The sequence below is a fragment of the Equus przewalskii genome, chromosome 1 (assembly GCF_037783145.1).
Source record: "Equus przewalskii isolate Varuska chromosome 1, EquPr2, whole genome shotgun sequence".
In the NCBI taxonomy this organism is placed as follows: Eukaryota; Metazoa; Chordata; class Mammalia; order Perissodactyla; family Equidae; genus Equus; species Equus przewalskii.
In genome coordinates, this window is record NC_091831.1 from 109544002 (window position 1) to 109571719 (window position 27718).

Sequence of the window (27718 nt, forward strand, 5' to 3'; positions counted from 1 at the left end):
TTAATTACAGGGAGGTAGGACATCCTACCACTCTGCCCGAAGTCTTCAGTTTTTGCTGTAACGCTGTCATCCAGTCTTCTCTAGTTTTGTCCCACCACCCCCACGCAGCCCATGGAGGTCTGAAACATTCTGTGGCAGCAAGAAGGCACTGATTTGCTCTAGGACCTCTGCTGCAGCAAAGCAACTGGCTTCATTCTTCCGCTCATGGAGACTTCCCTGGTGGGCATAAAACGTGGTAACACTCCCCCACCCCCAGATTTGATGAGCTTCTTTTGTCTTCCTGTAGTGTTCCATTCTCTTCTGCAGGTGCAGAAATGCCTCTTCCCTGTAGCCATCCTATTCAGGGAAATGGCCCATTTGGTTTATCTTCAGTCTTTCTTTCTTTCCTTTTTTCTATTTAGACTTCTATGCAATGGAAGTGATGCTTGCATTTTGGGGAAAATTTTTGTGCTACAAAGGGTTTTACAGGGTCTCTCTTAAGAACATGGTTTGAAAATTGCATTGTGTAGCCTAAGACATGGTTGTGGTCCCAGAAAATTTTGAGTGATGCCTAGGACTATCTAAGAAAGCTGCTTTTTCTTCATATAGCATTTTATAAATATTAAGTGGATCTCTTTTCAAATCGTGTTTTTCCTGTAAGGCAATTTCTCTAACATTATTTCTTTGAGCGATGCTTTTGAAGTTTGTGTATTCCAATAATCCAGTAAAAGGAGCGTATCAGGGACTGCTAAAGTCTTCAGTAATTTTCTATTTTCTGTTCTCTGAGACAATGTTTGTTCAATATTATCAAGATCCTGTGCCCAAGCAGGGGAGGGTTCACATGAGCTTGTCACACGACACTTCTTGTCCTTGTTGTTCCTAAACACAAATACAGAGCAGGGAGTTGGCAAGGCATGAGTGCATTGGTAGACACGTTAACATTATTTTTATCTAGAAATTATTTCCCCTTGTATAGTTATAGGCAAATTATTCTTAGTAAGTCTAAGTAAATAAATAAAGCTAGATACATAAAATTATGAAGTATGGTCATATCTATATAATTTCTTCATTTATAAAGTTCTGCTGCAAATTTTTAAAAACTGCTTTTAAAACTCAATGAATCAGCATTGCAGTCTTTAACTTAGGGAGTAGAAAATTCACCATTTTTGTTTATATCTTAAAAAATATTAACAATCACATTAAATTTCATCAATAATTATATAATTTGGAAAGTCTGGAAATAACCTAAAAAGCTGGAAAGAGGAGAAATAAAATCAGCAACCTGTAAACTAGTGGAAATTAATTCTCTCAAAATCTAAATTCAACAGAATTATTTTTTATAACATGTTAGATTTTGCTGAAAAGTAAGGTGACAAAATGAATACAAAAGTTCTTTATAACAATACGCCCATTAACCATTAAAAGTTCTTTTAATTTTTCATGAATCACTTTTGCCAGACTCGCATCTATGTGAACCATATTATCCTCAGCTGTTAGAGATCCTGAATCAATATCCACAGGGCCAAATAATTCATTGAGCTGAAAAGCCAGTTCAGCAAGTAGTGATATTTCCTGACAATCACTGGTATGATTTTTGGCCTTCCCTGGTATGAGATTCAACATCATGGTTTTATATTTTTCACTGACTCCAGCTGACAAAGTGCTCCACGCCATTAGAATTTTCTCCATTTCCTGTTCATCTTAATTCAAAAATTCTTCTATGTTTTCTGAAATCGCACATAAACCTTTGGAAGACTTTCAGTTTTGCTTATTTCAAAATGGTTAGTAAAATTAATTTCCTCATGTAATTCAAGATTTGTAGTCCTTGATACAGAGTTTAAAATATCAGAGATATTCAAATATAAAGGTATATTCTCTCCAATGTCTGTAGCTACTAGTTTCTTCTCCATTTCATTCATGTCTTTAAGGACTGTAGCTTTTAGATGCCTAGGAAAGATTGCTTGATGCTATATAAGCCTGAAAATTCTGCCTAACTTTTAAGAAGCAATTATTTCTTTATCTACAACAGTATTCTACTAGAGTATTTCTTCATCTACAACATTATGAGGAAATGTACTCTATATTGACTCAGGTTTTTCAGGGGTTATCGCTCTTATTTCTGCCTGCTCTGAATTTTCCCTTTCTGCTTTACAGGTAGGCTGTACACATGTTAGTGTTACTCATTTAAAACTGAATGTCAAGTTAACGAGTTTAAACTTGGTGTAGAGGCAGAATTTTCTAAATTTTCATTGTTCGAATCTATATTTTGTGTAGAAAGAATGGAAAGAAAAATTAACTTTTATCAGATATATAGTTTACAAATATTTTTTCCTGTTCCATAGCTGCCTTTTCACTTTGTTGATTGTTTCCTTTGTTGTGCAGAAGCTTTTTAGTTTTATATACCTACACCATTGATTTTTGCCTTTTTGCCTGCACTTTTGCTGTCATATCCAAAAAAGTATTGCCGAGACCAGTGTCAAAGAGCTGTTTCACTAAGTTTTCACTAAAACTTCCAGGAGTTTTATGGTTTCAGGTCTAAGATAGGGGTCCAGTTTCATTTGTTTGCATGTTGATATCTAGTTGTCCCAACACCATTAATTGAAGAGACTATCTTTTCCCCATTGTGTGTTCTTGGCACCCTTGTCAAAGACTAGTTAACTGTATATGCATGGGGTTATTCCTGAGCTTTTCCGTAGGTCTATGTGTCTGTTTTATGTCATATTATTTTGATTACTATAACTTTGTAATATAGTTTGGAAAGGGAAGTGTGATGCATCCAGTTTTATTCTTCTTTCTCAAGACAGCTTTGGCCATTCAGGTCTTTTTGTGGTTCTATATGAATTTTAGGAGTGTTTTTTCTATTTGCATGAAATAATATTGTTTTCTGAAATAATATTGTTTATTGAAATGGTATTGTTTTTTATATTTCCATGAAATAATATTGTTTATTGAAATAATATTATTTTTTCTATTTCCATGAAAAATGCCATTGGCATTTTGATAGGGATTGCTTGCATTGAAATTGTAGATTGCTTTGGGTAGAATGGACATTTTAACAATATTTATTTTTGAAATCCATAAACATGAGATATCTTTCATTTATCTTTGTGTTCTTCAATTACTTTCATCAGTATTTTATAGTTTTCAGTGTACAGATCTTTCATCTCCTTGGTTAAATTTATTCCAAATTATTTTATTATTTTTGATGCTATTGTAAATGGGATTGCTTCCTTAATTCCGCTTTCAGATAGTCTGCTCTTAGTGTATAGTAACACAGTAATTTTTGTATGTTGATTTTGTATCCTGCAACTTTACTGAATTTGTTTTAATTCTAACAGGTTTTTGGTGGAGTCTTTAGGGTTTCATTTATATAATATGCCATCAGCAAACAGAGATTATTTCATTTCTTCCTTTCCAATTTGGGTGCTTTTTTCATGCTTAATTGCTCTAGCTAGGGCTTCAGCACCATACTGAACAGAAGTGGTAAGAGTGAGCACCCTTGTCTTTTCCCTAGTCTTAGATGAAATGTTTTCAGGTTCTCACCATTCAGTATGATGTTAGCTGTGGGTCTGTCAGCCTTTACTATAATAGGGAACATTCCTTCTATACCTAATTCAATGACAGTTTTTATCATGAAAGAATGTTGAATTTTGTCAAATGCTTCTGCTTCTGTTGAGATGACAATATGATTTTTACCCTTCATTCTGTTAATGCGGTATATCATGGTTATTGATTTGCATCCTATGATTAAAACCCACTTGATTGTGGTATATGATCCTTTAACATGCTGTTTAATTCAGTTTGCTAAAAGTTTTTGAGATATTTTTTTCTCTTTTTTTGGTGAGGAAGGTTGTCCCTGATCTAACATCTGTGCCAAAGATTGTCCCTGATCTAACATCTGTGCCAATCTTCTTCTATTTTGTATGTGGGGTGCCACCAAAGCATGGCTTGATGAGCAGAGTGTAGGTCTGTGCCCAGGATCTGAACCCATGAACCCCAGGATGCCAAAACGGAGCACACAAACTTAACCATTATGCCACTGGTCAGGCTCCAAGAATTTTTATTTGTATGTTCACTAGGGTATTAGCCTGCAGTTTTCTTTTCTTGCAGTGTCCCTGTCTGGCTTTGTTATCAGAGTAATACTGGCTTTGGAAAATGAGTTTGGGAGTGCACTCTTTTCAATTTTTAGGAACAGTTTGAGAAAGCTTGGTACTAATTATTTGCTAAAAGCATGGTAGAATTCACCAGTGAAGCCTCGTCCTGGGCTTTCCTTTGTTGGGAGATTTCTGATTATTGATTCAATATCCTTTCTAATTATAGATCTACTTAGATTTTGTATTTCTTTACTATTTGGTTTTAGTTCATTGTATGTTTCTAGGAATTTATCCGTTTCTTCTAAGTTATCTAGTTTGTTAGCATATAGTTGTTCACAGTAGCCTCTCATTGTTTTCCTGAACTATCAATTGTCACGTCTCATCTTCCAGTTCTGATTTTATTTATTTGAGTCTTCTTTTATTCTTAGTTTAGGTAATGACTTGTCAATTTTGTTTATCTATTTAAAAAACAACTTTTAGTTCCAATGATCTTTTCTACTGTCTAGTTAGTCTCTATTTTATTTATTTCCATGCTGATCTTTGTTATTTCTATCTTTGAGTTTAGTTTATTCTTCTTTTGCTAGTTCCTAGAGGTGTCAAATTAGGTTGTTTATTTAAAGATCTTTCTTTTTACTTAATATAGGCATTTATCACCGTAAATCACTCCCTCAGAACTACTTTTGATGCATCCCATAAGTTTTGCTATGTTGTGTTCCCATTTTCATTTGTCTTAAGATATTTTTTGATTTTCCTTTTGATTTTTTCTCTGACATTTGTTGTTCAGGAGTGTGTTGCTTGATTTGCACATATTTGTGGATTTTTCAGCTTTCCTCCTGTTATTGATTTCTTATTTTATACCGTTGTGGTTGGAAAAGATACTTGATATGATTTCAGTCTTCTTAAATTTGTTAAAACTTGTTTTGTGACCTAACGTATGATGTGTTCTGGACAATGCTCCAAGTGAGCTTGAGAAGAATATGTATTCTGCTGCTATTGGATGGGATGTTCTGTATCTGTTAAGTCCATTTGGTCTAAAGTGTTGTTCAAGTTCAATATTTCCTTGTTGATTTTCTCTCAAGGAGATCTATCCATTGTTGAAAGTGGGGTATTGAAGTTCCCTAATACTGTTACATTGTTGTCTGTTGCAGTATTCAGATCTGTTAATATTTGATTAAGATATTTAGATGCTCCAATGTTGGATGCATATTTTTTTAATTGTTATAATCTCTTGGTGAATTGGCTCCTTTATCATTATATAATGACCATTTATGTCTCTTTTTACAGTTTTTGACTTAAAGTCAATTTTGTCTGATGGAAGTATCGCTACTCGTACTTTCTTTTGGTTTTCATTTGTATCGAAACTCTTTTTCCATCACTTTGCTTTTAGTCTATGTATGTCCATAAAGCTGAAGTCGGTCTCTTGTAGGCAGGCATATAATTGGATTATATTTTTTATGCAATCAGCCACTCTATGTCTTTTGATTGGGATTTGATCCATTTACATTTAAAGTGATTATTGATAGGTAAAGACTTGCTGTCATCATCTTTTTAATTGTTTTCTAGCTGACATGTAGTTATTTTTTTCCTTTCTTCCTCTCTTATTGTCCTCCTTTGTGATTTGATGATTTCCTGTAATGATATGCTTGAATCTCTTCTTTTGTCTTTTGTGTATCTACTATAGATTTTTTGCTTTGCCATAGTTATTTACACTCCACCATGATAGTATATGTATATTCAAAATTTGACTATATACTTGTCTTTTCCAGTGAGTTTTATAATTTCACATGTTTCATGTTACTAACTGTCATCCTTTCATTTCAGTTTCAAGAACGTCCTTTAGCATTTCCTGTACTGCAAATCTAGCAGTGATGAACTCCCTCAACTTTTTGTTTGTCTGGGGCATTCCTTATCTCTCCTTTATTTCTGAAGGACAGCTTTTCCCAGTATTCTTGGTTGACAGTAATTTTTTTTTTCTTTGAGCATTTTGAATATATCATTCCATTTTCTCTTGTCCTGCAAGGTTTCTGCTATGAAATCCACTTCTGGTCTTAGAGGGAGGTTCCCTTGTATGAGACGAGTTTCTGTTCTCTTGCTGCTTTCAGAATTCCTTCTTTGTCTTTGATTTTTGACAATTTGATTAAAATGTGTCTTGGTGAAGTCCTCTTTGGGTTGAATCTGTATTGATACCTATAAGCTTCATGGACCTGTATGTATATATCTCCCCAGATTTGGAGGATTTTTCAGCCATTATTTCTTTAAATAATCTTTCTTTTCCTTTCTCTTTCTTTTCTCCTGGTACTCCTAAAATACAATCTTGTTTCTTTTGATAGTGTCCTGTGATTTATATAGGCTCTCTTCACTCTTTTTCATTTTTTTTCTCTGTGACAGGATAATTTCAAATGACCTGTCTTTGAGTTCACAGATTCTTTATTTTGCTTGGTCAAGTCTGTTGTTGATGCTTCCTATTGCATTTTTTCATTTCCTTCATTGTGTTTCTAAGCTCCAAATTTTCTATGCTTTTTAAATAATTTATCTCTCTCTGTTGAACTCTAGTTTTAGTCATGTATTTTCTGATTTCATTGAGTTGTCTACATTCCCCGGTAGCCCACTGAGCTTCCTTAAAACAATTATTTTGAATTATTTGACTGAAAATTCATAGATCTCTGTTTCTTTATGGTTGGGTGCTGGAAATTTATTGTGTTCCTTTGATGTGTCATGTTCCCTTGATTTTTCATCTTCTCTGAAGTCTTGCATTAATGCGTTTGCACTAAAAGAAGCAATCACCTCCTCCAGGCTTTACTGATTAGCTTTGAGAGATATCTTTACCAGTCAGTACAGCTAAGGATTTTGAGGTTTTCTCAGAAATTTTCTATAGATATACTCACTCCACACTTCTTATTCCATCTTGAGGGGGGAATTCTTGAGATTATATGCCTTCTCTCAGTCCCCAAAAGCCATGCTAGTTACTGAGGGCATCCCATTTGTTTTTCCTAGAACAGTGTCTTGAAATACTCAAATTTGTGAGTTTTTTCCCAATTCCACAGAGTCAGGTTGGCTTTCTATGCTTTCTTGCAAACCATCTGCAATAGGTTTCTACGTGCCATCCATAGGAGTATATGCTGGGATCTGGCAAAGTGGAGGGAGGAGGTGTGGGTGAGCTGTGTGGGGTGTTGGGGGTTTCTGTGAGCCAGTTGGGGCAGGTCTGTAGGTGATGCATCCCCAGCATCATGGATGGGCTTCCTGATGGAGTCCACAAATTGTAAGATCTATGAATCAGTTAGTAGCATCCCTTTAATGAGTTCCAAACCCTGGTTGTTGTGCTCCTAGCCTCTCCCAACCCTTCTGCCTTGTAGGTCACCTCAGTAATCTGGGTGAGTCAAGAAAAAGTGGTTCTCTTGAGAAGCATCCTGCATGACTAGTGAAGCTGGTCACTCAATAATGTGCTCTCACTTTCCTCTGTGGGAAAAATCACTGGCTGAGGAGGCATTTCTTGGCACTGGTCTGTGCCACCTTGGGGCAGCGGTGATGCAGGCAAAGTGAAACTGTTCCTCTTATTTTCCTTGATGCATCTATTCTTGGATTTTTTCACTCCAACAGTGTGTTGGAACTTCTCCACTTGTCACTCAAACTCCTGAAAAGGTATTCTTTTCCACGGGGACTATCAAAATTGACATTCTGTGGAGGGATGATGGCAGAGAACTACTATTTTGCTGTCTTACTGATGTCACTCTCTTCCTCCTTTTTTTCTTTTTTTGTGATTTTGACTTATTGGAAGAACTGAGCTTATGGAATCCTCCATATTCTGTATTTGTGTGCCTGATCCTCTATTTTCCATATTTTATATAACTTGGAAACTAGATGCAAAAACTTCTTTAGATTTAGACTAACAATTATTGGCAAGAATATGGCTTCTGTGTATTTCATATCACATTAGGAGGCACATAATGTTAGGAAGTCTCTCTAAGCGGTGCTAATTTGATCACATAGTTAAGTGTAACAGCCTGCTTGCTCCATCACAATGGTATGCTTTTCCCTTTCCAATCAGCAAGCACTCTACAGGGTGATATTATGGAACTGTAGGAATATATTGTTTCTTACCACATTTCCTCTAATGCTTTTCAGCATCCTTTGATGATTGTTGTTTGAATCACGTATTTTACTGAAGTTTACAAAATGGTGATTTTTCTAATTTGTTAATTCTTTCTACATTGATTTTTTTCTCTTGTTTTTTTATGCCCATAATGACTACAGAAATGAGTCTATTAAAATATTAACTATAAATATCTTTCAATCCTACGATTTCCCCTAGGGTTGATTTGCTGCACCCTAAACATGAGCTTATGAGATAATCTATCCCCATGAGCATGGCTCTGTTCACAGAGGCTATGCTCCTAAGTCCTTGTTTCAGAGACAACTTCTGAGTCCTCCCCAAACTTTTGTGGTAGAATTGGAGCCAGAATATGATGCATATATACATTTTCTGAATTTTTTAGTTTGATATAATGGTAGATTTACATGCAGGTCTAAGAATTAATTGAGATCCGTTATACCCTTCACCCTATTACCCCCACTGGTAACCGTCTTACTTAACTATATTTACAATATTACAAGCAGGACATTGACATCGAGACCCATCCAAGTTTTTCAGTATAGCAATAGTTTGTTCCTCTTTGTTGCTGAGAGTATTCCCTGGTATAGATATACCATAATTTAACTATTCATCTACTGAGGGATATTTGAGTTGTTTCCAATGATTATTAATAAAGGCACTATGTGACTAGCCCTGGTGGCTTAGTGATTAAGTGTGGCATGCTCCGCTTCAGTGGCCTGGGTTCAGTTCCTGGGTATGGACCTCCACCACTCCTCAGTGGCCATGCTATGGCAGCAGCTCACATACAAAAAAAGGAAGATTGGCAATTGATGTTAGCTCAGGACAAATCTTTATCAGGAAAATAAATAAATAAAGTTACTATGAACATTCATGTCCAGGTTCTTCTGTGAACATAAGTTTTTACTCTTCTGGGATAAATGCCCAAGAGTGTAATTGCTGGGTTGTATAATAAGTGTATTGTAAGTATTTTGTAAGAAACTTCCATATTCTTTTCCAGAGTGACTGTGCCATTGTACCGTTTTACATTTCCAACAGTGTATCAGTGATCCAGTTACTCTGCATTCCTGCCAGAATTTGATGTCATCGCTGTTTTTTTGTTTGTTAGTTTTTGGTTTTGTTTCACCTATTATGATAGGTGTGTAGTGATATTTCATTGTGATTTTCATTTACTTTTCCCTAATAGTTAATAATGTTAACATTTTTTCAGATGCTTATTTGTCATGTGGATATCTTCTTCAGTGAAATGTCTTTTACCCATTTTCTCATTAGATTGTTTTTTTGCTGTTGAGATTTGAAGGTTCTTTACACATCTAGATACAGGTCATTTGTTGGACATGTGGTTTGCAAATATTTTCTCCTACATTTTCATCCTCTTCATATGGCTTTCACAGAGCAATAGTGTTGATGAGTTCCAATTAGTCAATTTTTCTTTTTGTAGCATTCTCTCGGTGCCAAATCTAAGAAGACTTTTCCTAGCTATATATCCTGATATTCTCCTATATCTTTTTTTTAAAAGAGTTTTATAACTTTATACTTTGCATTTATGTCCATGATCCACTTTGAGGTAGTTTTTGTATAAGCTGTGAGATTTAAGTCAATGTTCTTTTTTTTTTTTTTTTTTTTGCTTATAGGTGCCCAATTGCTCTATCACTGTTTGTTGAAGAAGACTATCCCTCCTCCATTGAATTGCTTTAGCACCTTTGTCAAAATCAAGTTGGGCTTATTAGTTCAGTTGATTTGGGGACCTCTATTCTGTTCCATTGATCTATGTGTCTAGCCCTCTTCCAATACCATACTATCTTGATTACTGTACCTATAAAATTCTATATAGTATAATGTGGTATAACCAAAAATATATGTAGTTTATATTTGTCCCCAGTTCCTGGCACAGAGCTCCTAAAATTCTTGGAATTTCCTGAATGATAAGAGTGTACTTTGCTATTCATGATGAGCCTCTTCCAACCATCCATGAGACCTGAGTTTACACTAATGAAGTGACTCTTGGTGGGAGTGGGAATGGGGTGTGAGGTAGTGGTAGCTTCAAGATGGAGACTGATTGACAGAGGAACCAACAACTTAATTAGAAGGGTAGAATTATAAGCCCCATCCTTTGACCTACAGGGAGAAGAGAGGGACTGAGATTGAGTTCAATTCCAATGGGCAATTATTTATTCGGCGAAGCTTAAAACAATGAAGCTTCAATAAAAATTCTTGATCAATTAGATTTTGGGAGCTTCTGAGTTGGTGAACGCATTGATGATCTGGGAGATAACATACCCAGAGAGGGCATGGAAGCTCTAGGCCAAATTTGCCCCCATATCTTGCCCTATGCATCTCTTGCATTTGGCTTTTCCTGAGTTGTATCCTTTATGATAACAATAATTATATATGTATTTTCAAATGCAAATAGATTTATAGAAAGTTTGAACAACATGATAATTTCAGGGAATATTGGTGTTTCTGAAGTACTTTTTGAAAAAAATACTATTTCATCAAGAAATGGCAAATCTGTTGTTCCACTTTCTTTAGTTGTTCTTCATTAAAACCACCTGAAAGATTTTGGCATGAGAAATAAAAGGTACACTTGGCAATACTACTCAGCTAAGATACTTGCCTAAGAAGATAATCATTTTGTAAAACAAGCAATAATTACATTGTTTTATACCATCCGTAAACACAGCCAACATCATCTTTTCCCAGGAAACTTCCAACAACAAAGTTTATGGTCAACTCAATTTTACTTACTAAACAGAGTCAAGGAATAAACAGAATTAGAAACCACATAAATTCCCCAAGTCACCTGCCAAGACATCATTTTTTTTCTCCCATAACTTGTTGTTGTGGATTGCAGGTCCAGGTCAGGTGAAAGGATGCTACCAGAGGGAAGCCTGAGTGCTGCCCCCCATGGGTACTCTTTCCAGATTCTCTGAGTTGTGCCACAGCATGTCAGGGACTGCCACCTCCTTTGTCACACCAAAGCTTGATTTTCTCCATGCTCTAACAGAGGCTCAGTCTCATCATTAAAGCGAATCCACAATAACAAACAGACAGTAAACCAACACACAAAGCAAAATAATTATTGATTTTATAATACAAAAAGCAGTAATTATCACAGAACTGCACATTCATATTGACTTAAGGGAATTCAAATGATAATCTGAAAGTTTTATGGTAAATACCAAATCACAGCAAAGAGAACTAGTTAGACGTTTAGGTGTATAAGTTCACTAAATCACTGTATACGTCCTTGGTGCATAGTGCTGGAAGGAATCCCATTAATACGTTTCCTTTAATGACTTTCAAATTGTGCCTCTGATTATTATGTTTTCCTATTATGCACATTGGTCTCTTTCCTTCTAAGTGACACATTATTCCTTCAGTTGAATCAATAGTATCAATTGGAATGCAATTGTGTCTTGTTCATGCCAGGAGCCAGCCTCTTCCCCTAGCATAACTTTGTATACTCACTTTATAAACAGGAAATTAATTAGACTTGCAAAACTCTGGGGTGTCTTGCTTTATGCCTACTTATGCTTGCTTCAGGTGTGATGAAAAGTTCACAAAACAGACCTTTTTCCATCTATGTTCTTTACTTCTTTATATTCTGGAAGAAGAAATAATGACAAGAAAATGAAAAGCAGGCAACAGGAAGAGTTGAAGAAGCACTAAGACCTGACCATGCTCAACAAGAGTAATCAGTCCTTCACCAAGAGATAACACAATTTCAAAAAACCCAATCCATTCTCACAATGTTTTCTGTTACTTCTTTATTGGCATGATGAGAAATATATTTAAATTGGATTTCCATAGACAACATTTTGCAATGGGCCTGTAATGCTAACTCTCTGTTGAAAACACTAAAATTTATATTCAATCTTCTTTTTTTCATGCTTTAAAACTTGAGTTTGAATTTGGGCCCCCTGAGACCAGTGGCAGTAATTTATTTGTCATAATGTCTAAATTCTTTGAGGGACGTGGAGGTAAGTTTATTGATTATAGACTTAAATTACCTAAAATAATCAGGATCTACTCATGTCATGGGTATCATATGTTCCAGGCCCTGTCAGGATAACTTTCTGATGAGTTTCTTAAGTTCTCACCTTTTCTCACTTAGATTCATAGCTTGAGATTCGCTCCAGCTCCAGCATGAGTCTTGAAGAACTTCCTGTGGCTTTAAGCCTCTGATTCTTGCCTGTATGTTGGGAGACCTGGTCCTGTCCACTGTCTTTCCCTGTCTTTCAGTTCTACTGGAATGTCCAGAACCTGCCCAAACTTTGCCTTGGTGATCTGGGTAAGTCCCTTGGCCAGTTGGGTTAGAGTTATATTTAAGTTGATTGTCATGGGCTATAATCACAGCTCATCTACCATGCCTGTTTTCTTTGGCTACTGGATAGTCTTTTTAATCCCATCTGGCTTCCTCACCTGTTCTGCTCCCACAGAATATTAGTTTGCTAGGCTATCAAAACAAAGCACCATAGACTGTGTGGCTTAAAGAGCAGAAATTTATCTTCTCAAAGTTCTGGAGGCTAGAAGTCCAAGATCAGGTGTAAGCAGTTTGATTTCTTCTGAAAATTCTCTCCTTGGCTTATAGCTACCCATCTGCTCCCTGTATCTTCACTTCGTCTTCTCTCTATGTGTGTATGTGACTTAATCTCTTCTTCTTATATAGTCATCAGTCATATTGAAGTAGGGTACACCTTAATGACCTAATTTAGCCTCAATTACCTCTTTAAAAACCCTATATCCAAATACAGTGACATTCTGAGGTACTAGGGGTTAGGACTTCAACATGAACTTGGATGGGACATAATTCATCCCATAAGATCCAGCATGGATCTTATGTCCTTCCTCAGTCCTTGGAGGTCCATGTTCCTTGTGTTGTCCATGCAGTGGGCCTAGGGGCAGTGCTCATTGCCAGTCTGGTGCTCCACATCTGACATTTCTGATTGTCCAGCAAGGGTACTCTGTCCAATTTGCACCAATAGCTATACTTTGGCTTCCAGGCCAATGTTGGACTCTTCTCCTGGATCTAGATCCCACTTGGTAGTTTGTCCAAGTTTCTAGGTAAATCTATGTGCCAACACCTGATTCTGCTTGGACCTGTCTTCATGCTTGACTTTTCGGAATATGAACTTTGAGTCTCTTAGGCTTCTTTTTCTGACTTATGACAAATAATAGCAATAAAATTCACAGAATATTAGCTTTATTGGATATAAATAGGTTTTATGTAGGAAACCAAGAACATTTGAGAAATGATGAATTAAACAAAACAAAATTTCTTTTATGCAGAACCTCTTATAGCCTTATGTCTCTAAAGGTGAAGAAAGATTAGAGATTTTTCCAAATGTTTTTGTTTGTAAAACTCTTTGGTGGGGGTGTGAAATGTGAACTCCCACACAGCACAAAGGACTTGCTCCAACACTGTGTTAAGAGATTTGAACAAACCTTAGTCTGGCTTCTATCCACACTGGGCCGTGTCACTAATGGTGACCACAGCCTCCTTGCTGAGCTTTTGTTCAAGAGAACGCAATCCTATCTAACTGCAACATGTATATTTTCCCAATCCACATTACTGAACCATTTTCAGTAATTATCTACTTAATCCTCTTCTGTAATTTCCAGTTTCCCAGAGCCCCCCAGTCCCTTTTTTTGTACCCCCTTTTTGCTTCCTCATAGCTCTTTCTTTATCCCTCTCTGTTCTCTCTTTAAAAACTTCAGTCACCTTTAGGTCTTGATTGGTATCGAGCTCAGTTTATACTGGAGTATCTCGCCCCTACTGCAGTAATCTGAATAAAACCTGTCTTTCTGCCTTTAACAAGGGTCTGATGCTGTTTCTCTTTGACAAGGGGGAGCAAGTATCTTGCCCATCTTGAGATATCTGTTTGGAAATGCTTCTCTTGAGTCATGCTCCAGGTGAACCAATCCAAAAGTTTGTGCAGAAACTGTGATCCCTTCACACCTGGGAGAACAGAATAAAAACTCTTGTGCACTCTACACAAGCTTTCCACTTCGCATTTTAATTGAAATGAAAATTTTACATAATCGTAAAAGTACAGTGGATTGTGTGCCACATTATATCTATATATGTAAAGTGAGGGCCACATGTCATCACAGTGTATCACATGAATCAGAGTGTTATGGTAACACGAATGGTGGGAGAACTAAGCCTTTCAGGGAACATTTCCATCCTAAGTTCCCTAGCCTACAGCCTTGATGCCATATCCATTCAGCAGGCAACTCTCAGATGGCTGTTGTACTTAGCACGTACTGACACTGGCAGTCAGTATAATTGTCACTGAGTAGACTGCAGCGGGGAATGTTAGGGCTCCATGTGTGGCTGTGACTCTTACAAATAAAGCCAACCTCATGTTTGCAGTGGACTTGTGTCTATCATCCAGGTGTGGAGGAATAAACCTATGGGTAAAGGGAATAGACACTATGTTAAATAAACCTAACTACCTATAAGAGAAGGGCCACAATAAATCATAGAAAAGCTGATCAGGAGGAAGACGTTAAAAATTTATGAAATATACTTAAAAAAATCCAAAACTGCGTCCTCAGAGAGAATGAGGACAATATTGCACCCATAAAATAAAGGTGTATGGCAATGAAAAGGAGAAATCAGACAAGAAAGTGTTCTTAGGTATTAGAAATATAATTGTTAGAATAAAAAAGTTATTATGTCCAAAAAACAATTAAGGAAAACACTCAGCATTGTAGATCAAAAAGAAAAAGTGAAGAGACATATGAGAAAAAAAGCTTAATAACAGAATTTGAGTCCAGGAAGTCCAAGGATTTCCAGAAAGAGAAAACAAAATAAAAGGTGAAAAGGAAGGTATCAAAGAATATCTTATTAGGAGAACCTTTCCCAGAGCGTGGGTGAGGTAGATGAGTGCTTCTAGACTTAAGAAGACACGGGCAGTTCCACAGCGGACATAAAGAAGCATCCATCCCTAGATGTTTTAGAAAAGAGAGGAAAGGAAGCAGAGCTTCTGTAAATAAATAATCAAACTGGAATCGGGTTTAGTAGCATCAGATGCTAGAATACAATAAAACAGCAACTTCAAAATCCAGGGGGAAAATTATTTTCATCTTTAATGGTATAACTGGTCAAAAATTCCTATTGAGTATGATACCAAAGTAAACACACTTTTAGGCATCCTAGATCTCAGAATGTTTACCTATCATGTATCTTCTGTGAAAAAATTAATCTTTGATGGTATACTGCAGTAAAACCAACATAAATTGAGGATAAAAGAAAGCACAGAACTTGAGGGAGAGTAGCCTTATCCTGGAGGCAATAAAGGACAGACTCAGATGACTGCTGGGCAGCAGGCTTAGAAAGCAACCAGTCTACCAAGTGCAAGGTTGGGAGTGCTGGGGAGAAACATTTTAAGAAGAAAGCAGATCCATGAAATAAAAAGCATGATGATAACGGAAAATTTTGGATGGATAAGTTGCAGTCAACTGCCAAATGTCAAAAAAAAAAAAAAAGATCATTAGGAACTCCAGGAAAATCATGAATATGTACAAGAGGGTTATTCTCTAATGCAAAGCTACAAGCATGTGGCATCGGTCAGTGTCATCAATCATTACCGCTTGGGACCTTGTTAGAAATCCATATCCTCAGATATACCCTAGACCTGCTGAATCAGAAAATCTGCGGGTGATGCTCAGCTGTCTGGCTTTAGCAAACCCTCCAGGAGATTCTGGTACTCATTAAAGTTTGAGTACCACTCCTTTAGACCACGGGAAGGCTGTGACCTGTTTTTCTTTACAGTTTTGTTGGATGCAGCCATGCCCATTTTATTCTGTAGTTTTTATGGTTCCTTCCACACTTTGCAACGGCAGAGGGTAGTTGCTCTGACAGAGACCTATGGGCTCATCAGCCCAAATGTTTATTATTTGGTCCTTTACAGAAAATCTTTGCTAATCTCTGATTTAGAGCAGTGGATAGGTTACAAAATCTTTTGACTTCACTTGACCCTGAATTTTGGAATATACTTCCCAGATTTATCAATTCAGGAACCTAGTTCCTTCTCTCTCCCTCCAACTGCACTACTCATGTTTGCAATGACAGTCATTAAGATCATCCTATTATTGTGAAAACTGCTACTTAATTTTCATTCAACACTAGAGCAAATACAGACTCAGGATTAATGAACAGGAGTGTAAGTGGTAAAGAGTCATAAACGTGAAAGTCACATACAGCAGCAGAAGCTAGAGGTGGGAGGGAAGTGCAAGGATGACTATTTCCTCCTCTTGGGTAAAAGGGAGGCAAGAGACAGCATCAGATCGGTGCAACAGGAAAAATAGTCTCATATAACTTATAAAAATTTATAAAGATAATGGACAGGAGAAACAAAACCATAATGTAACTATGAAAAATTGAGAGTAAATGAGGGAGAGAATAGGTGAGGACTAATAGAAAGTGTCTAAATCAGAAGCAGGAAATAGTAGCTGTCTGAGCAGGTGTCCCAGAAGTTGGGTATAAGTGGGGCAGACTTTTGTTTTCACTACATTCCTTTATGTTGTATTTGAGTTTTGTGTGTAAATGTACATTTTACTTCAGTTATATATATATATATGTATATACATATATATATATGTGTGTGTGTATATATATATATATATATATATATATATATTTCAAAAAGTTGAGGATAAGACACGGGGAGACCCTGGCCTGTAGAATTTGGGAAACCTCAATCCTCACTCTTCAGCCTACCTTCCAACCTACCTCACTGGCCTCTTTGGGAAACCTTTTTCCTGTGGACCTTTCCCCTTCTTATCTGCCCAGTGCTGTGTACTCCTGACCCCAGGGCTCAGCTACACCACGCTTCCCTCCTCTCACCCACCGCAGGCCCAGGCAATCTGCACCCGGTCTTTGCAGCTGTGCTTCTCACTCAGCCCATATGTACACCCTCTTCCCTTTCCCCAAAGCTTCCCTCTTACCTTTCCAATCATCTGCTGTTCTCAACGTCACCAGGACTGGAAAAAAACAAAACCATTAGTGCCTACACCAAAGCCTCACCTGTGGCCTGCATAGCTACCCGCCCACTCCTCCTGGCCTCTGTTCCTGCCAATTCAGTCTCCATTTCCCAGCACATTACAGGTTGCCCCACTCCAGGGCCAAGTGGGAAGGGCCTATGATCTCTAGCTGGCTCAGGTCTACTATCTCCCGGTGTCATCTAAAATGTCATTTCCTTGAGACAGCCTTTCTGGACATCCTCCTCCAGCTCAGTCCAGGAAAGGACCTGGTTGCATATTTTATGACAACACATACTTCTCTTTTCTGGTGCTTATCACAAGTGTAATTATTAACGATTTATGGAATTTTTTGTTGAATGTTCTGTACATGCAGGTAGACTGAAGACAGAGAGAATGAGCCTGGCTGTAGGCCCCTGTACCTGCAATGCCTCTTCCAATGCCTGCCATCAAGTAAGTGCTCAATCAACACTTGGTACAAGAAGGAATGAAACTTGATGGCAGGCATTCGCAAAAGGCCTGCTCTTCTCCTCAGCTGCAGGCTCAGCACCTGCACAGATGCAGAAAGACAGGTCATCAGAATGTCCTTCATATGAGCAGCAGAAACTGCAGTTTACAGGGACATGTCAGAGAAGCTGTTTTATAATTTAGTGAAAATTACCTTTGAGATCCAACTCTGAGCTGGGAAATAATTTGAAAATTATCAACAGGGACCCAATGTGCCAGCACTTCCATGACAAGTCAGGTGGATCCCTGGGGCCTAAACAGAAGAAGCAGCTGGGATGAGTCACTGGCCCTCTGCTGAGCTTGGTAGATGCTGGGTTGTCATAGTAAACACCACCATAGCCTCATTTTCGTTATCTACCGGAGTAAAATTATGAAGCGGTTGTCCTGGGAGGCTGCATAGACTTTCACTATGGAAATATAAGCAGACTTCCCATTTGTATGCAGAACTAAATATTGTTCTCATGCAGAACCTTCTGCAAGCAGAAAGTTCAAATAAGGTCACTGAATTGGCTTAGGAGATACCAGTATGAAGCATAAAAATTGATTTGAGGGTCATCTGCAGAGAGAGGTGAGGTTTATGTCACGAGAGAGGAAAAGCTCTCAGAGAGAAAGGAGAGAGAAAACCTTGAAAGTTCTACGTGTGACCTTAGAGAATAGCATCGCAGCACACTTTCCAGACTGCTGAACACCAGATGGAACTTGAGCAAGGAAATAACTATTTTTCAAGAATTGCAGTAAATGTGAGGCTGAGTGTCCACATTTTCTTAGATGAGCGTGCTCCACCCTTCCCTTTCTAAAATGCAATGATTGATGATCCCAGGTAGGAACTTGGCTCACCCTTCGGGCCTCGCAATTTGGCTGAAATGGGTTGTAGAGTCAGCAGCAATTTTCTTCATCCTTTACAAACCTCTGGACTCTTTCACTCAATCCAGAAAAGATAGGAAGGGAAGAGCAAGACTTTGTGAGCTTCTAAATCTGCTCAATCAACTCTTAGTAAATTAACCAAATTCAAAAGGGAAAAAAAAGAAAGAGCTCTCACACTAGTCATAGACACAGACTTTAAATTTGACTTAAAAAAATCCGTTTAGAATGTCAGAAGCTCTTTCTCATTTTTCTCTCAGTCACAGGCCTTTTAACACCAACTAACCAAACACCACTTGATTTTTATGATTCTGTTCTCACATTTTTGGCAAATCTTGTGCCTTTGATGGATTGTTGACTGTCACTATAGAGACAAGAAAACTAAGACTATTATAGGATTTTAAAGGAATGCCACTTGGAGGATTTTCTAAGTACCAAATACACTGTAATAGGAGAATGTACTGACTGAAAAAAAGCAAGCAAGATCCCATGGTGACTAGAGTTAAGCTCCTTATTGACCGAAGGAAAGAGGTTGGAGGTGGAGGCGCCTCTGTCCAAGTTAACCCTTAAGCTAAAAATCCTTTTAGGGGCCAGCTGGTGGTGTAGCAGTTAAGTTCATGCTCTCTGCTTCTGTGGCCTGGGTTCACCAGTTGGGATCCCAGGCATGGACCTACGCACCGCTTATTAAGCCATGCTGTGGCAGGTGTCCCACAGATAAAGTAGAGAAAGATGGACATGGATGTTATCTCAGGGCCAATCTTCCTCAGCAAAAATAGGAGGATTGGTGGCGAATGTTAGCTCATGGCCAAACTTCCTCAAAAAAAAAATCCTCTTAAAAAAATTGAAGTAAATGTAATTAAATATTTGAGGTTATTTTCTTCAACAGATGCTATTGTTTAGTTAAAATAAACTGACAAACCAACAGGGTGAAACCACAGTAACCTCACCCTCATGGTGAAATTCGTTCCCTTTTTGACATTTTGTCGCTTTAGCAGTTCTGAGGACCTCCTCCAGCTAGAGGGAAGACAGCTGCCCTCTTAGGTTAGAGAGAGTAGACAGAGGTTTTAGGAACAAAGAGCTTGGTTGGGTGAAGCTTTGCCTATTGTTCACCCCAACTGTTATCCTCTGCCTCAGATTTCAGAAAGTTAAACTATGACCTCTATTGTTTTTGACAAACTCCCCTGATGAAAATGCTTTTCACACTTGGTGAGCTCCAGGTCAAGTCAAAAAAAAAACCAAAACACAACAGTCTCCTTGTGGTTGTGATCTTGCAGGGAATCACCAGACAAGTCACATAATGACACATTCTCTGGGTATGGGGATTTGAATGAGCTCCAATTACTTTTGATCCCCTCTGGTGCGGCCATGCTGTCATTTGTCATTGTGATTGGGGGTGATTCATTTTCAAGGCTATCACAAAGCTAGATGGGGGCAGAATGGAAATAGTATAAGTTAAAACATTGCAGAGCTCACTCTTCTTACTGATATTCATATGTTTTTCTTGAATAAACACTCCTTAGATTGGTGTCAGCCTTCGGTAAACTTCAAGAGTTGTGAAAAAGTTGTCTCTGACAGGTTTCACCAGTTTTCTCTTTGTTTTCATGGAGGAGAGAGTTTTCAGTAGTCCTTATTCCACCATTTTTGTTGATGTCACTCCAATTTCTGTCATTTGGTTGGCTAATTAGAAAATTTACATTTAAGGTAATTATTGATATGTTAGTTCTTAAGTTTTCCATTTTATTCTTTGTTTCTCTTTTTTTTTTTCTCTGTTTCCTATTCCTCTGTTTCTCTCTTCTTGCCTCCCTTGAGTTATTTCAGCTCTTGTCAGTATTTCATCATGATTTATTTATAGTGTGCTTGAATGTATCTCTTTGTATACACTTGATAAATTCCTTAATGTTTACTCTGAGTATTACGATGTGGGTATGAGACTTATTACAGCCTATGGTATCAACATTTTACCATGGAAGTCTTCCTGGGGAGATTAGAAACTTCTCTTCCATTTAAGTCCTTTTGCATTCCCACTTTTAAATATCATTTCTTGAGTATCAGATGATATTATAGTTTATTTTTCAGTCATCAAATACAATTTATAAAACTCATGAGGAAATGCATAGTCGCTTGTATATACCCATATTTCTGTCCTTTTTGTTGTTTTTTTCTCCCTTTGCGATATTCTTAAAATTTCTTCTTTTATCATTTCCTTTCTATTTGAAGAAGATTCTGAGGCAAGCTTTAAGGGGGTTTCTGTTAGTAACAAACTCTTTCCTTTTCCTTTACTGAGGATGCATTTACTTCTCCTTTAATTCAGAACAATAGTTTTGCCAAATATGGACAACAGGGTTGATAGTACTTTTTTATCATGGCTTGAAAACTATTGTGCTACTTCCTTCATTTCATACAAGAAATCTGCTGCTATTTAAATTTGGGGCTTGCTCAGTGGTGCAGTGGTTAAGTTTGCACACTTAGCTTTGGCATCTCAGGGCGTGGACACATGCACTGCTTATCAAGCCATGTTGTAGCAAGTGTCCCACATATAAAGTAGAGGAAGATGGATGTAGACGCTAGCTCAGGGCCAGTCTTCCTCATCAAAAATCAGGAAGATCTGTGGTGGATGTTAGCTTAGGGCTAATCTTCCTCAATCAATCAATCAATCAATCAATCAATAAAATTTGTGTTTTACCAAAGATAATGCATCATTTCTCTCTGACTGCTTTCAAAATTTTTTATTTTTTCTTATTTTTCAAAATTTTAATTATGATATGTCATCATGTGGATTTCTTTGAATTTATCTTATTTGGATTTCATTAAGCTTCTTGGATTTATAGGCTTGTGCCTTTTGCAAAATTTGGGAATTTTTCAGCCATTATTTTCTCTCTTTTTTTTTTTTTTTGCCCCACTTTATCTCTCTCCTCTCCCTTTGGGAATCTGATTACATAGATATTGGATCTTTTGTATTTACCATGAGTTCATGAGGCTCTGTTAAACATTTTTCAGTCTTTTCAGAGAGAATTTTACTCTCTGTTGTTCATATTGAGTGAATTTTATTGCTCCATCACCGATTCTATTCTCTGTCATCTCCATTCTACTATTTAGCCCATCCAGCAAGTTTTCTGTTTCTTTTTGTTTTTCAGTTTTATAATTTCCACTTTTTCTAACTTCTATTTCTATGCTAAGATTTTGTAATTTTAATTTGTTACAAGGGAATCTGTAATTTATTTTTAAAGCATACTTATGAGATGCATTTAAAATCCTTACTGGTGTCAGTTAGCATATTTTCTTTTCTCATTCAACTTGTGTATTTCTTGGTTTTGGTTGGTGAGTGATGTTTTATCATGTTCTTTACATTTTGTCTGTTACATTAGGGGCTTCTAGGTCCTACTTATATTTTTTATTTTAGCGGGCAGTCACCGTATTTAGGTTCAGAATTCAAGTCTTAGTCTATTTATGTGTGATGTGGTTCCAGCGGAAGTTTAACTTTTTTAAAAAAAGATGTATACATCAAATATTTATTGAACACTTATATCATGAGAGATAATAAACTTCCTGTCACAAAAGGATTTGACTGAAACTAAAGAAGCTCTTGTGAGGGATAGTATTAAAAGTCTTCATAGAACAGCTATGTGTTAGCTCTGGAAGAATTTTAAGATCCTTAGCCATCCTGAGATTCTACTTTGAAACATATTTTTCTCATATAAACAATACTACCAAAGGTTGGAACAATGAGATAGCTATCAGCTTTTGAAGAATCTCAGAATACTCCACCAGTTGTCTTATAGCAAAGCCCTAAAAGGTAGTGAGAATCTACCTGTCTGGACTGAGAGCTCTTTGTTTCTTGTACTGGCTGCCTTGTGCAGGAAGAAAAAGTGGGGATTAGCCAGTGTAAAGGACATCATCTCTAAGACAAAAGCACAACAATAACTGGGATGCAAGGATGATCCCTAACAGACTATTTAACCTGTACCTTTTCTAACGGCCATATCTTCAAAAGAACCTTATGGAAAGGGCAGGCAAGGAGTTGAAGTGCATTTCCTGTTCATTACCATCCAGTGGGATCCAACCAGAAACCCAGCTTGTTTTTGATTGAAGGTCAGAGGTAAACAGGAAGGCATGGAGCAGGGAGAAGGAGGAAGATTGTTTTTTTCACATATAAAGATTTTATTTATAACATATCTATGTTTCTGGGAGTCCCTATGCTGTTCTGATAAAATATAATTTACAGAAATACAAAAATTAAATTTCTGGCTATTTGGAATGACTTGTAATACAAAATTAATTGGATATAATTATGCTGTCTTCACAGCATCAATTACCTGCATAGGATCTGGCAATGTATAAAGCACTTCCATGCATATTATGTGTCTTCCATGCATATTCATTGTGTCTTCACCACAACCCTGTGGAGTAAGCAGATTAGATATTATTACCCCCATTTTACTGTTCAGGAAAGTGAAACATCAAGCTGTTAGCTGACTTCATCATCTAGAATGTGGAGAAACACTGAGTACAGTTTCAAAAAAAAATGTATGTATATTTTGCATACTATTCCAGAATTAGCCATATGTGTTTTAACATAAAAACATCTTAAATTAATTACTATAAAGTAAGATGAACACTACTCATATGTGATCCTTGCTTCTCCATTTTCTCCATATAACTCCCAGGACAGATTGTACCAGAGGAGGTACCCTGACCTCAATATCCTCAATATAAATTTTGGCAGAATATCCATCTGTTTTTCTTGGGACTCCTTTGTACTAAACCCACTTCTTTTTGACTTGCCTTTTCTCTCATTTTGGACTTTTTTCTCTAGTACAAATTTAATCCTTTCATACAGCCTTTGGAGAATAACCTAATCTCTTCTCTCCCTATATTCTCAAAGATTGCCTTTTAAATTATAGTGATTTGGTTTTAATGCTGATTTTTCAGAGGTCCTTAGAAATAGAAATTGAATTTTATTCATTGTTGCAACTTCCATGGCCTGGTACATGTGGCACTGTTTGCACCCTACTGTTCCATGTAGTGGCACTCAAATTAGGTCAAGGAGTTTTGATAAGATTTGTTTGAACTGTTTTGTCATACCCAAAAATTCTACTTACTGGAAAATTGTTATTCTAAGCATCATCAATGCAAAAATGGCTCACTTCTCACAATATGAAAAACCACACCCCATGCAGCAAACTAAATTGATGACAATGATGCTAAGCTAACAGAATAGCAGAAATTAACATTAGAAGATACAGCATGTGAACACTGTGATCAGATCAAGATAGCCTTGACTTTCCGAGAACAAAGTGCCTTTTCCCTCATTGTAGGAGTTATCATGTGCACAGACCATGCACAGTATAAGATCTTGTTCCCAAACATTGCAAGACAACCAAAAAGCTGCACAGACTCCTGAAACAGAGTTCTCTGTTCATTCTGCTCATGCACAGGGTTAGTTTGTAGGTCTATAATGTTAGAAACCCTGAGTTTCACACTTAGAGGGTTAGCTGAAAGGAACCCCAAATCAGCCATAATAATGCAAATCTAAGACATAACAATCATTCACTCTTAGAACTCAAAGAAATTTCATTTAAATGTGGGCAGGCAGGCCATCAGAGGCTGTCTCTGCCACCAGCATGAGAAGACTGTCCTCTGGGAAGTTGCTGAGGTGGGCACACTCGGTCTGAGAGCAATGTCCATACCTATATCCCTGGTGCCCCGAGGCTGCAGTTTCGCCTGGTGGAAGTGTCTTTCTTACATAGTTTCCTCTCCCAGCACAGCTCTTTCTGCTGAGCAGGCTCAGCTCATTGTCCACAGAACTCTGTTAACTAGTCATTAATGTGACCACAATTGGCAGTACTCTGAACTGTGACACTTTTTGCATTATTGACTTGAATTGCTGTTTACCTCCTTTATTGTAGTATGATTTTTTATATACTTGCATCTTATTTCAGCAAGTAGACCGGGAGATTTTTGAGGAAAATGTAGGCCTCCTTGTAAAAGTCTCTACTGAAAGGTCTCAGCAGAGTCATTTTCCAGGTATCTCAATAAATGAGTATGATGAGTCCAGAGGGCCCCAGAAACGCAAATTACCAGTGGAAATTAGAGGATGCCTATTGCTCTGCCCTGATTGATGATAAAGGGGGTTTTATAGAAACAGAAGTAAGCCAAACTCCAGAAGGGCTGATGTCTTAAGGAAGACCAAGTTTCAATCATAGCCTCCCTCATAAATTAAGAGAAAATGCAGCAGGAGCTCTAGTCAGACCAGGGCCTATGTGCCCATCACGCATTACTGTTCCTCTACTCCGCAGTGGAAGGCCCTTGGTAGGGAGAGCAGCAGAGCTGGGGTCCTTGGGCTCAGAAGGGCTGCATGACACACATCCTGTCTGGAGCCCTTGGGTGTTAATCACCGAATCCTCCAAGATGGTGTCAGGGCCTCCTCAGTCCTCTTTGGCATCTCACTGACCTCGTGCACAGGTGCTGCTCATGATGTTGGATGATCATGACAGTGAACACAGTGGTCTTCAAGTATTTATTTACAATAATTTGAGCACTTGTAATTATCAGGTCACATTTCCGGGAATAATGACTAAATCAGGGTTACATATTTTTGTATCCTTGTCTCCTACCTCTTGCACCATTTTTTGTTGTTTTTGTTGTTCTGTTAAGTGGCTTTTAGAAGCATGCAAAATGATCACTATTCAAGTTATTTTTGACTAATATACCTTCCCCAGACAGCACTCTGTTGTTCAAAATATATGAGAGTGCTTCCCAAGTGAGAAGGCTTTGGAATGACCTGAATATAAGGTGATGGGATAATTTTGTAAAAAATACCCTTGACTTATGTCTGGGAGCATATACATTTTATCTGCCTTATCAACATTGTGCAGCAGTTATGTGCAAGGCACTATGCTGATGCTGTGGCCTGAGGCCAGAGCCCCCTAAGAAGGTGTTGTAGGCCATGCACCAATGTCAAATCTCCTTCAAAATGTTTCTATGTGCCCACATACTTTGGAATGACATTCTCTTGCTTTTTGTGCCTTTGTAAATCTTGTTATTTCTCCCTGAAATGTCTTCCTCCTCTGTTTAAAAAGCAGTATCTTTTGAGGCCCAGCTCACAGACCACATCAGCTATGCAGCTGCATGGAATCTTTGATTTGATCACCAACATGGAACTAAGCTTCATGTATCTCCTCTTGCAGATTCCTAGATCCTTGAATGCTCTCCTCATCCTGACCTCTCTAGTCGCTGCTATCTGTAATCGATGGCCCAATTCTGGAGCCTGTGTAAGTGCACAGGACAGGACTTGAATTCTGGCCTCTGAAGGTTACTGTTACAGTAGTTACTTACCAATATTCTATGACTCAACCTTCTTCGTCTCAAAGACAGTCTACTGGGAGAGAACACAAGGATCCATTTTTATCTTTCTCTTAGGGACAGGTGACTGACTGGCAGAGCATCTCCAAAGATGAGGAGTACAAAATGAGATTTGTGTCTCAGCCACTGACAAACACAAAGCCACATTTATGTCAACAGGGAGAAAAAGCTGAAAAGGATCAAGTTTTAAAGATTTTCAGACCTGAACAAGTTATATTCTTGGGAAGAAACATGTAAAAAAGCATGGAGAAAATGGAAGAACTCTCTAGTAATTGGAAAGAAGAAGATAATGTGAACTTGGACACAATCTCCCATGAGAATCAAGACAGGGCCAGTCTCTGGTTGGCTCGAATCCTTACACTCCCATGGAAGAAATGCCCATGAAAGTGACATTAAAGCTCACATCCTAGCCCTGTGGCACACTATCTGTGTGTCTCCAACTCTAGAGTAAGATACCTGATCAGCGTCCAGGGCATCAACCACAAAGTTCTTGGCTCACGTTAAACAGACAGTCCACAGAGCTGTTCCTCTATGCAAGCTACTGGAGAACAGTCTGGCGTTCGCTCTCTGTGAAACAATAAAGGCCATCTTAGAGTCTCCTGGTTCCGTTGAGTCTTCTTTGTCCTTTCTGCTGGGAGAGTTGCATCTTCCTGAGTCCCAAAGAAAAACTACAATCATTTGTTCTTGTTGTTCATATGTGTGTGTGATGAAAGGAAAGATTCTCTTCAGAAAGGTGTGCAGAGTCCCCTTCTTCTCCAGCAGGCTCCTCTGGCAGCCCAGGACACCCACTATGTTTGAGTGGAGCAGGGGCAGCTGCTATGTGATCATGAGCAAGCCACATAGTCTTTATGGTCCTGTGTCCTCACCTGTAAGGGGATTTGGATCAGCTGAACAGTTTTGTGTTGAGTGAATGCTATGAGGGAGCCACTGGCTTATGTGCAGGTGGGAAGGAGGATAGGAGCCCAGTGATGAAGAAAGATGTGCCCCATTCTTAGGGAGTGCAAAGTTAGAAAAGGGGATGACTTTTCTTTACTTCTGAATCAAAGTACCCATTTCAGGCCAGTAAACAGTCCACTTGTAGGGTTAATGCTACAGTGAGATGTGCACTCCACCCTCTTGCAACTCACTGGTCCTAAACTACCACAGAGTGAGCCAAGTGCAAAATAAGACTAAACGGTTTTATCTTAATCCTTACAATAAAGTTGTAAGCAAAGTTAATCCAAGAAAGGAAGGCAATCAATACTGGTTTTGCACATTACACTTAAAAAAGACATTTTGATTATACAACTCATGTCAAGTGCAGAATAATTTTGAGATACAGGTAAACAGTAAGAAGAAAATAAAAATCATCAAATTATAGGGCTGGCCCAGTGGCAAGGTGTTTGATTTTGCGCACTCACTTTGACATCCTGAAATTTGCAGGTTCAGATCCTGGGCGCTGGCTTAGCACCACTCGTGAAGCCATGCTGTAGCGGCATCCCATATAAAGCAGAGGAAGATTGGCACAGATGTTAGCTCAGCAACAGTCTTCCTCAAGCAAAAAAGAGGAAAATTGGCAACAGATGTTAGCTCAGAGCCAATCTTCCTCACACACACACACACACACACTCACAAAATCATCAAATTACGCATATCCAGGAATATGTACTTTGGAATATGGCTCTCTCTCTCCACCTGCATTGTCTCAAAAGTGGAATACTGACACCCATGCTACTCTACAACCTGCTTGGGACTTAAATGGATTTTCCACATTAATTAGAATGAATAAATCCCTCCAGTGTCATTTTAATAAATGCAGTGATTCAGTTTGGGGACA

General features: G+C 37.9%; 1 long non-coding RNA gene across 2 annotated transcripts in view; it reads right to left on the reverse strand.

Moving 5' to 3' along the window:
- Positions 1 to 10903: 10903 nt before the first annotated feature.
- LOC139083514 (uncharacterized) overlaps positions 10904 to 27718 on the reverse strand; it is a 67048-nt gene continuing 50233 nt past the window's right edge. Inside the window, exons 4-10 of one of the 2 annotated variants that reach the window (XR_011540307.1) lie at positions 27303 to 27429; positions 26359 to 26552; positions 22854 to 22937; positions 18517 to 18601; positions 17140 to 17175; positions 11653 to 11788; positions 10904 to 11197 (exon numbers count right to left, since the gene is read on the reverse strand). This is a non-coding gene — a long non-coding RNA (uncharacterized lncRNA). Of the gene's footprint in view, positions 11198 to 11652; positions 11789 to 17139; positions 17176 to 18516; positions 18602 to 22853; positions 22938 to 26358; positions 26553 to 27302; positions 27430 to 27718 lie in introns of those variants that run through there. The other variant, XR_011540306.1, reaches the window with a different exon arrangement.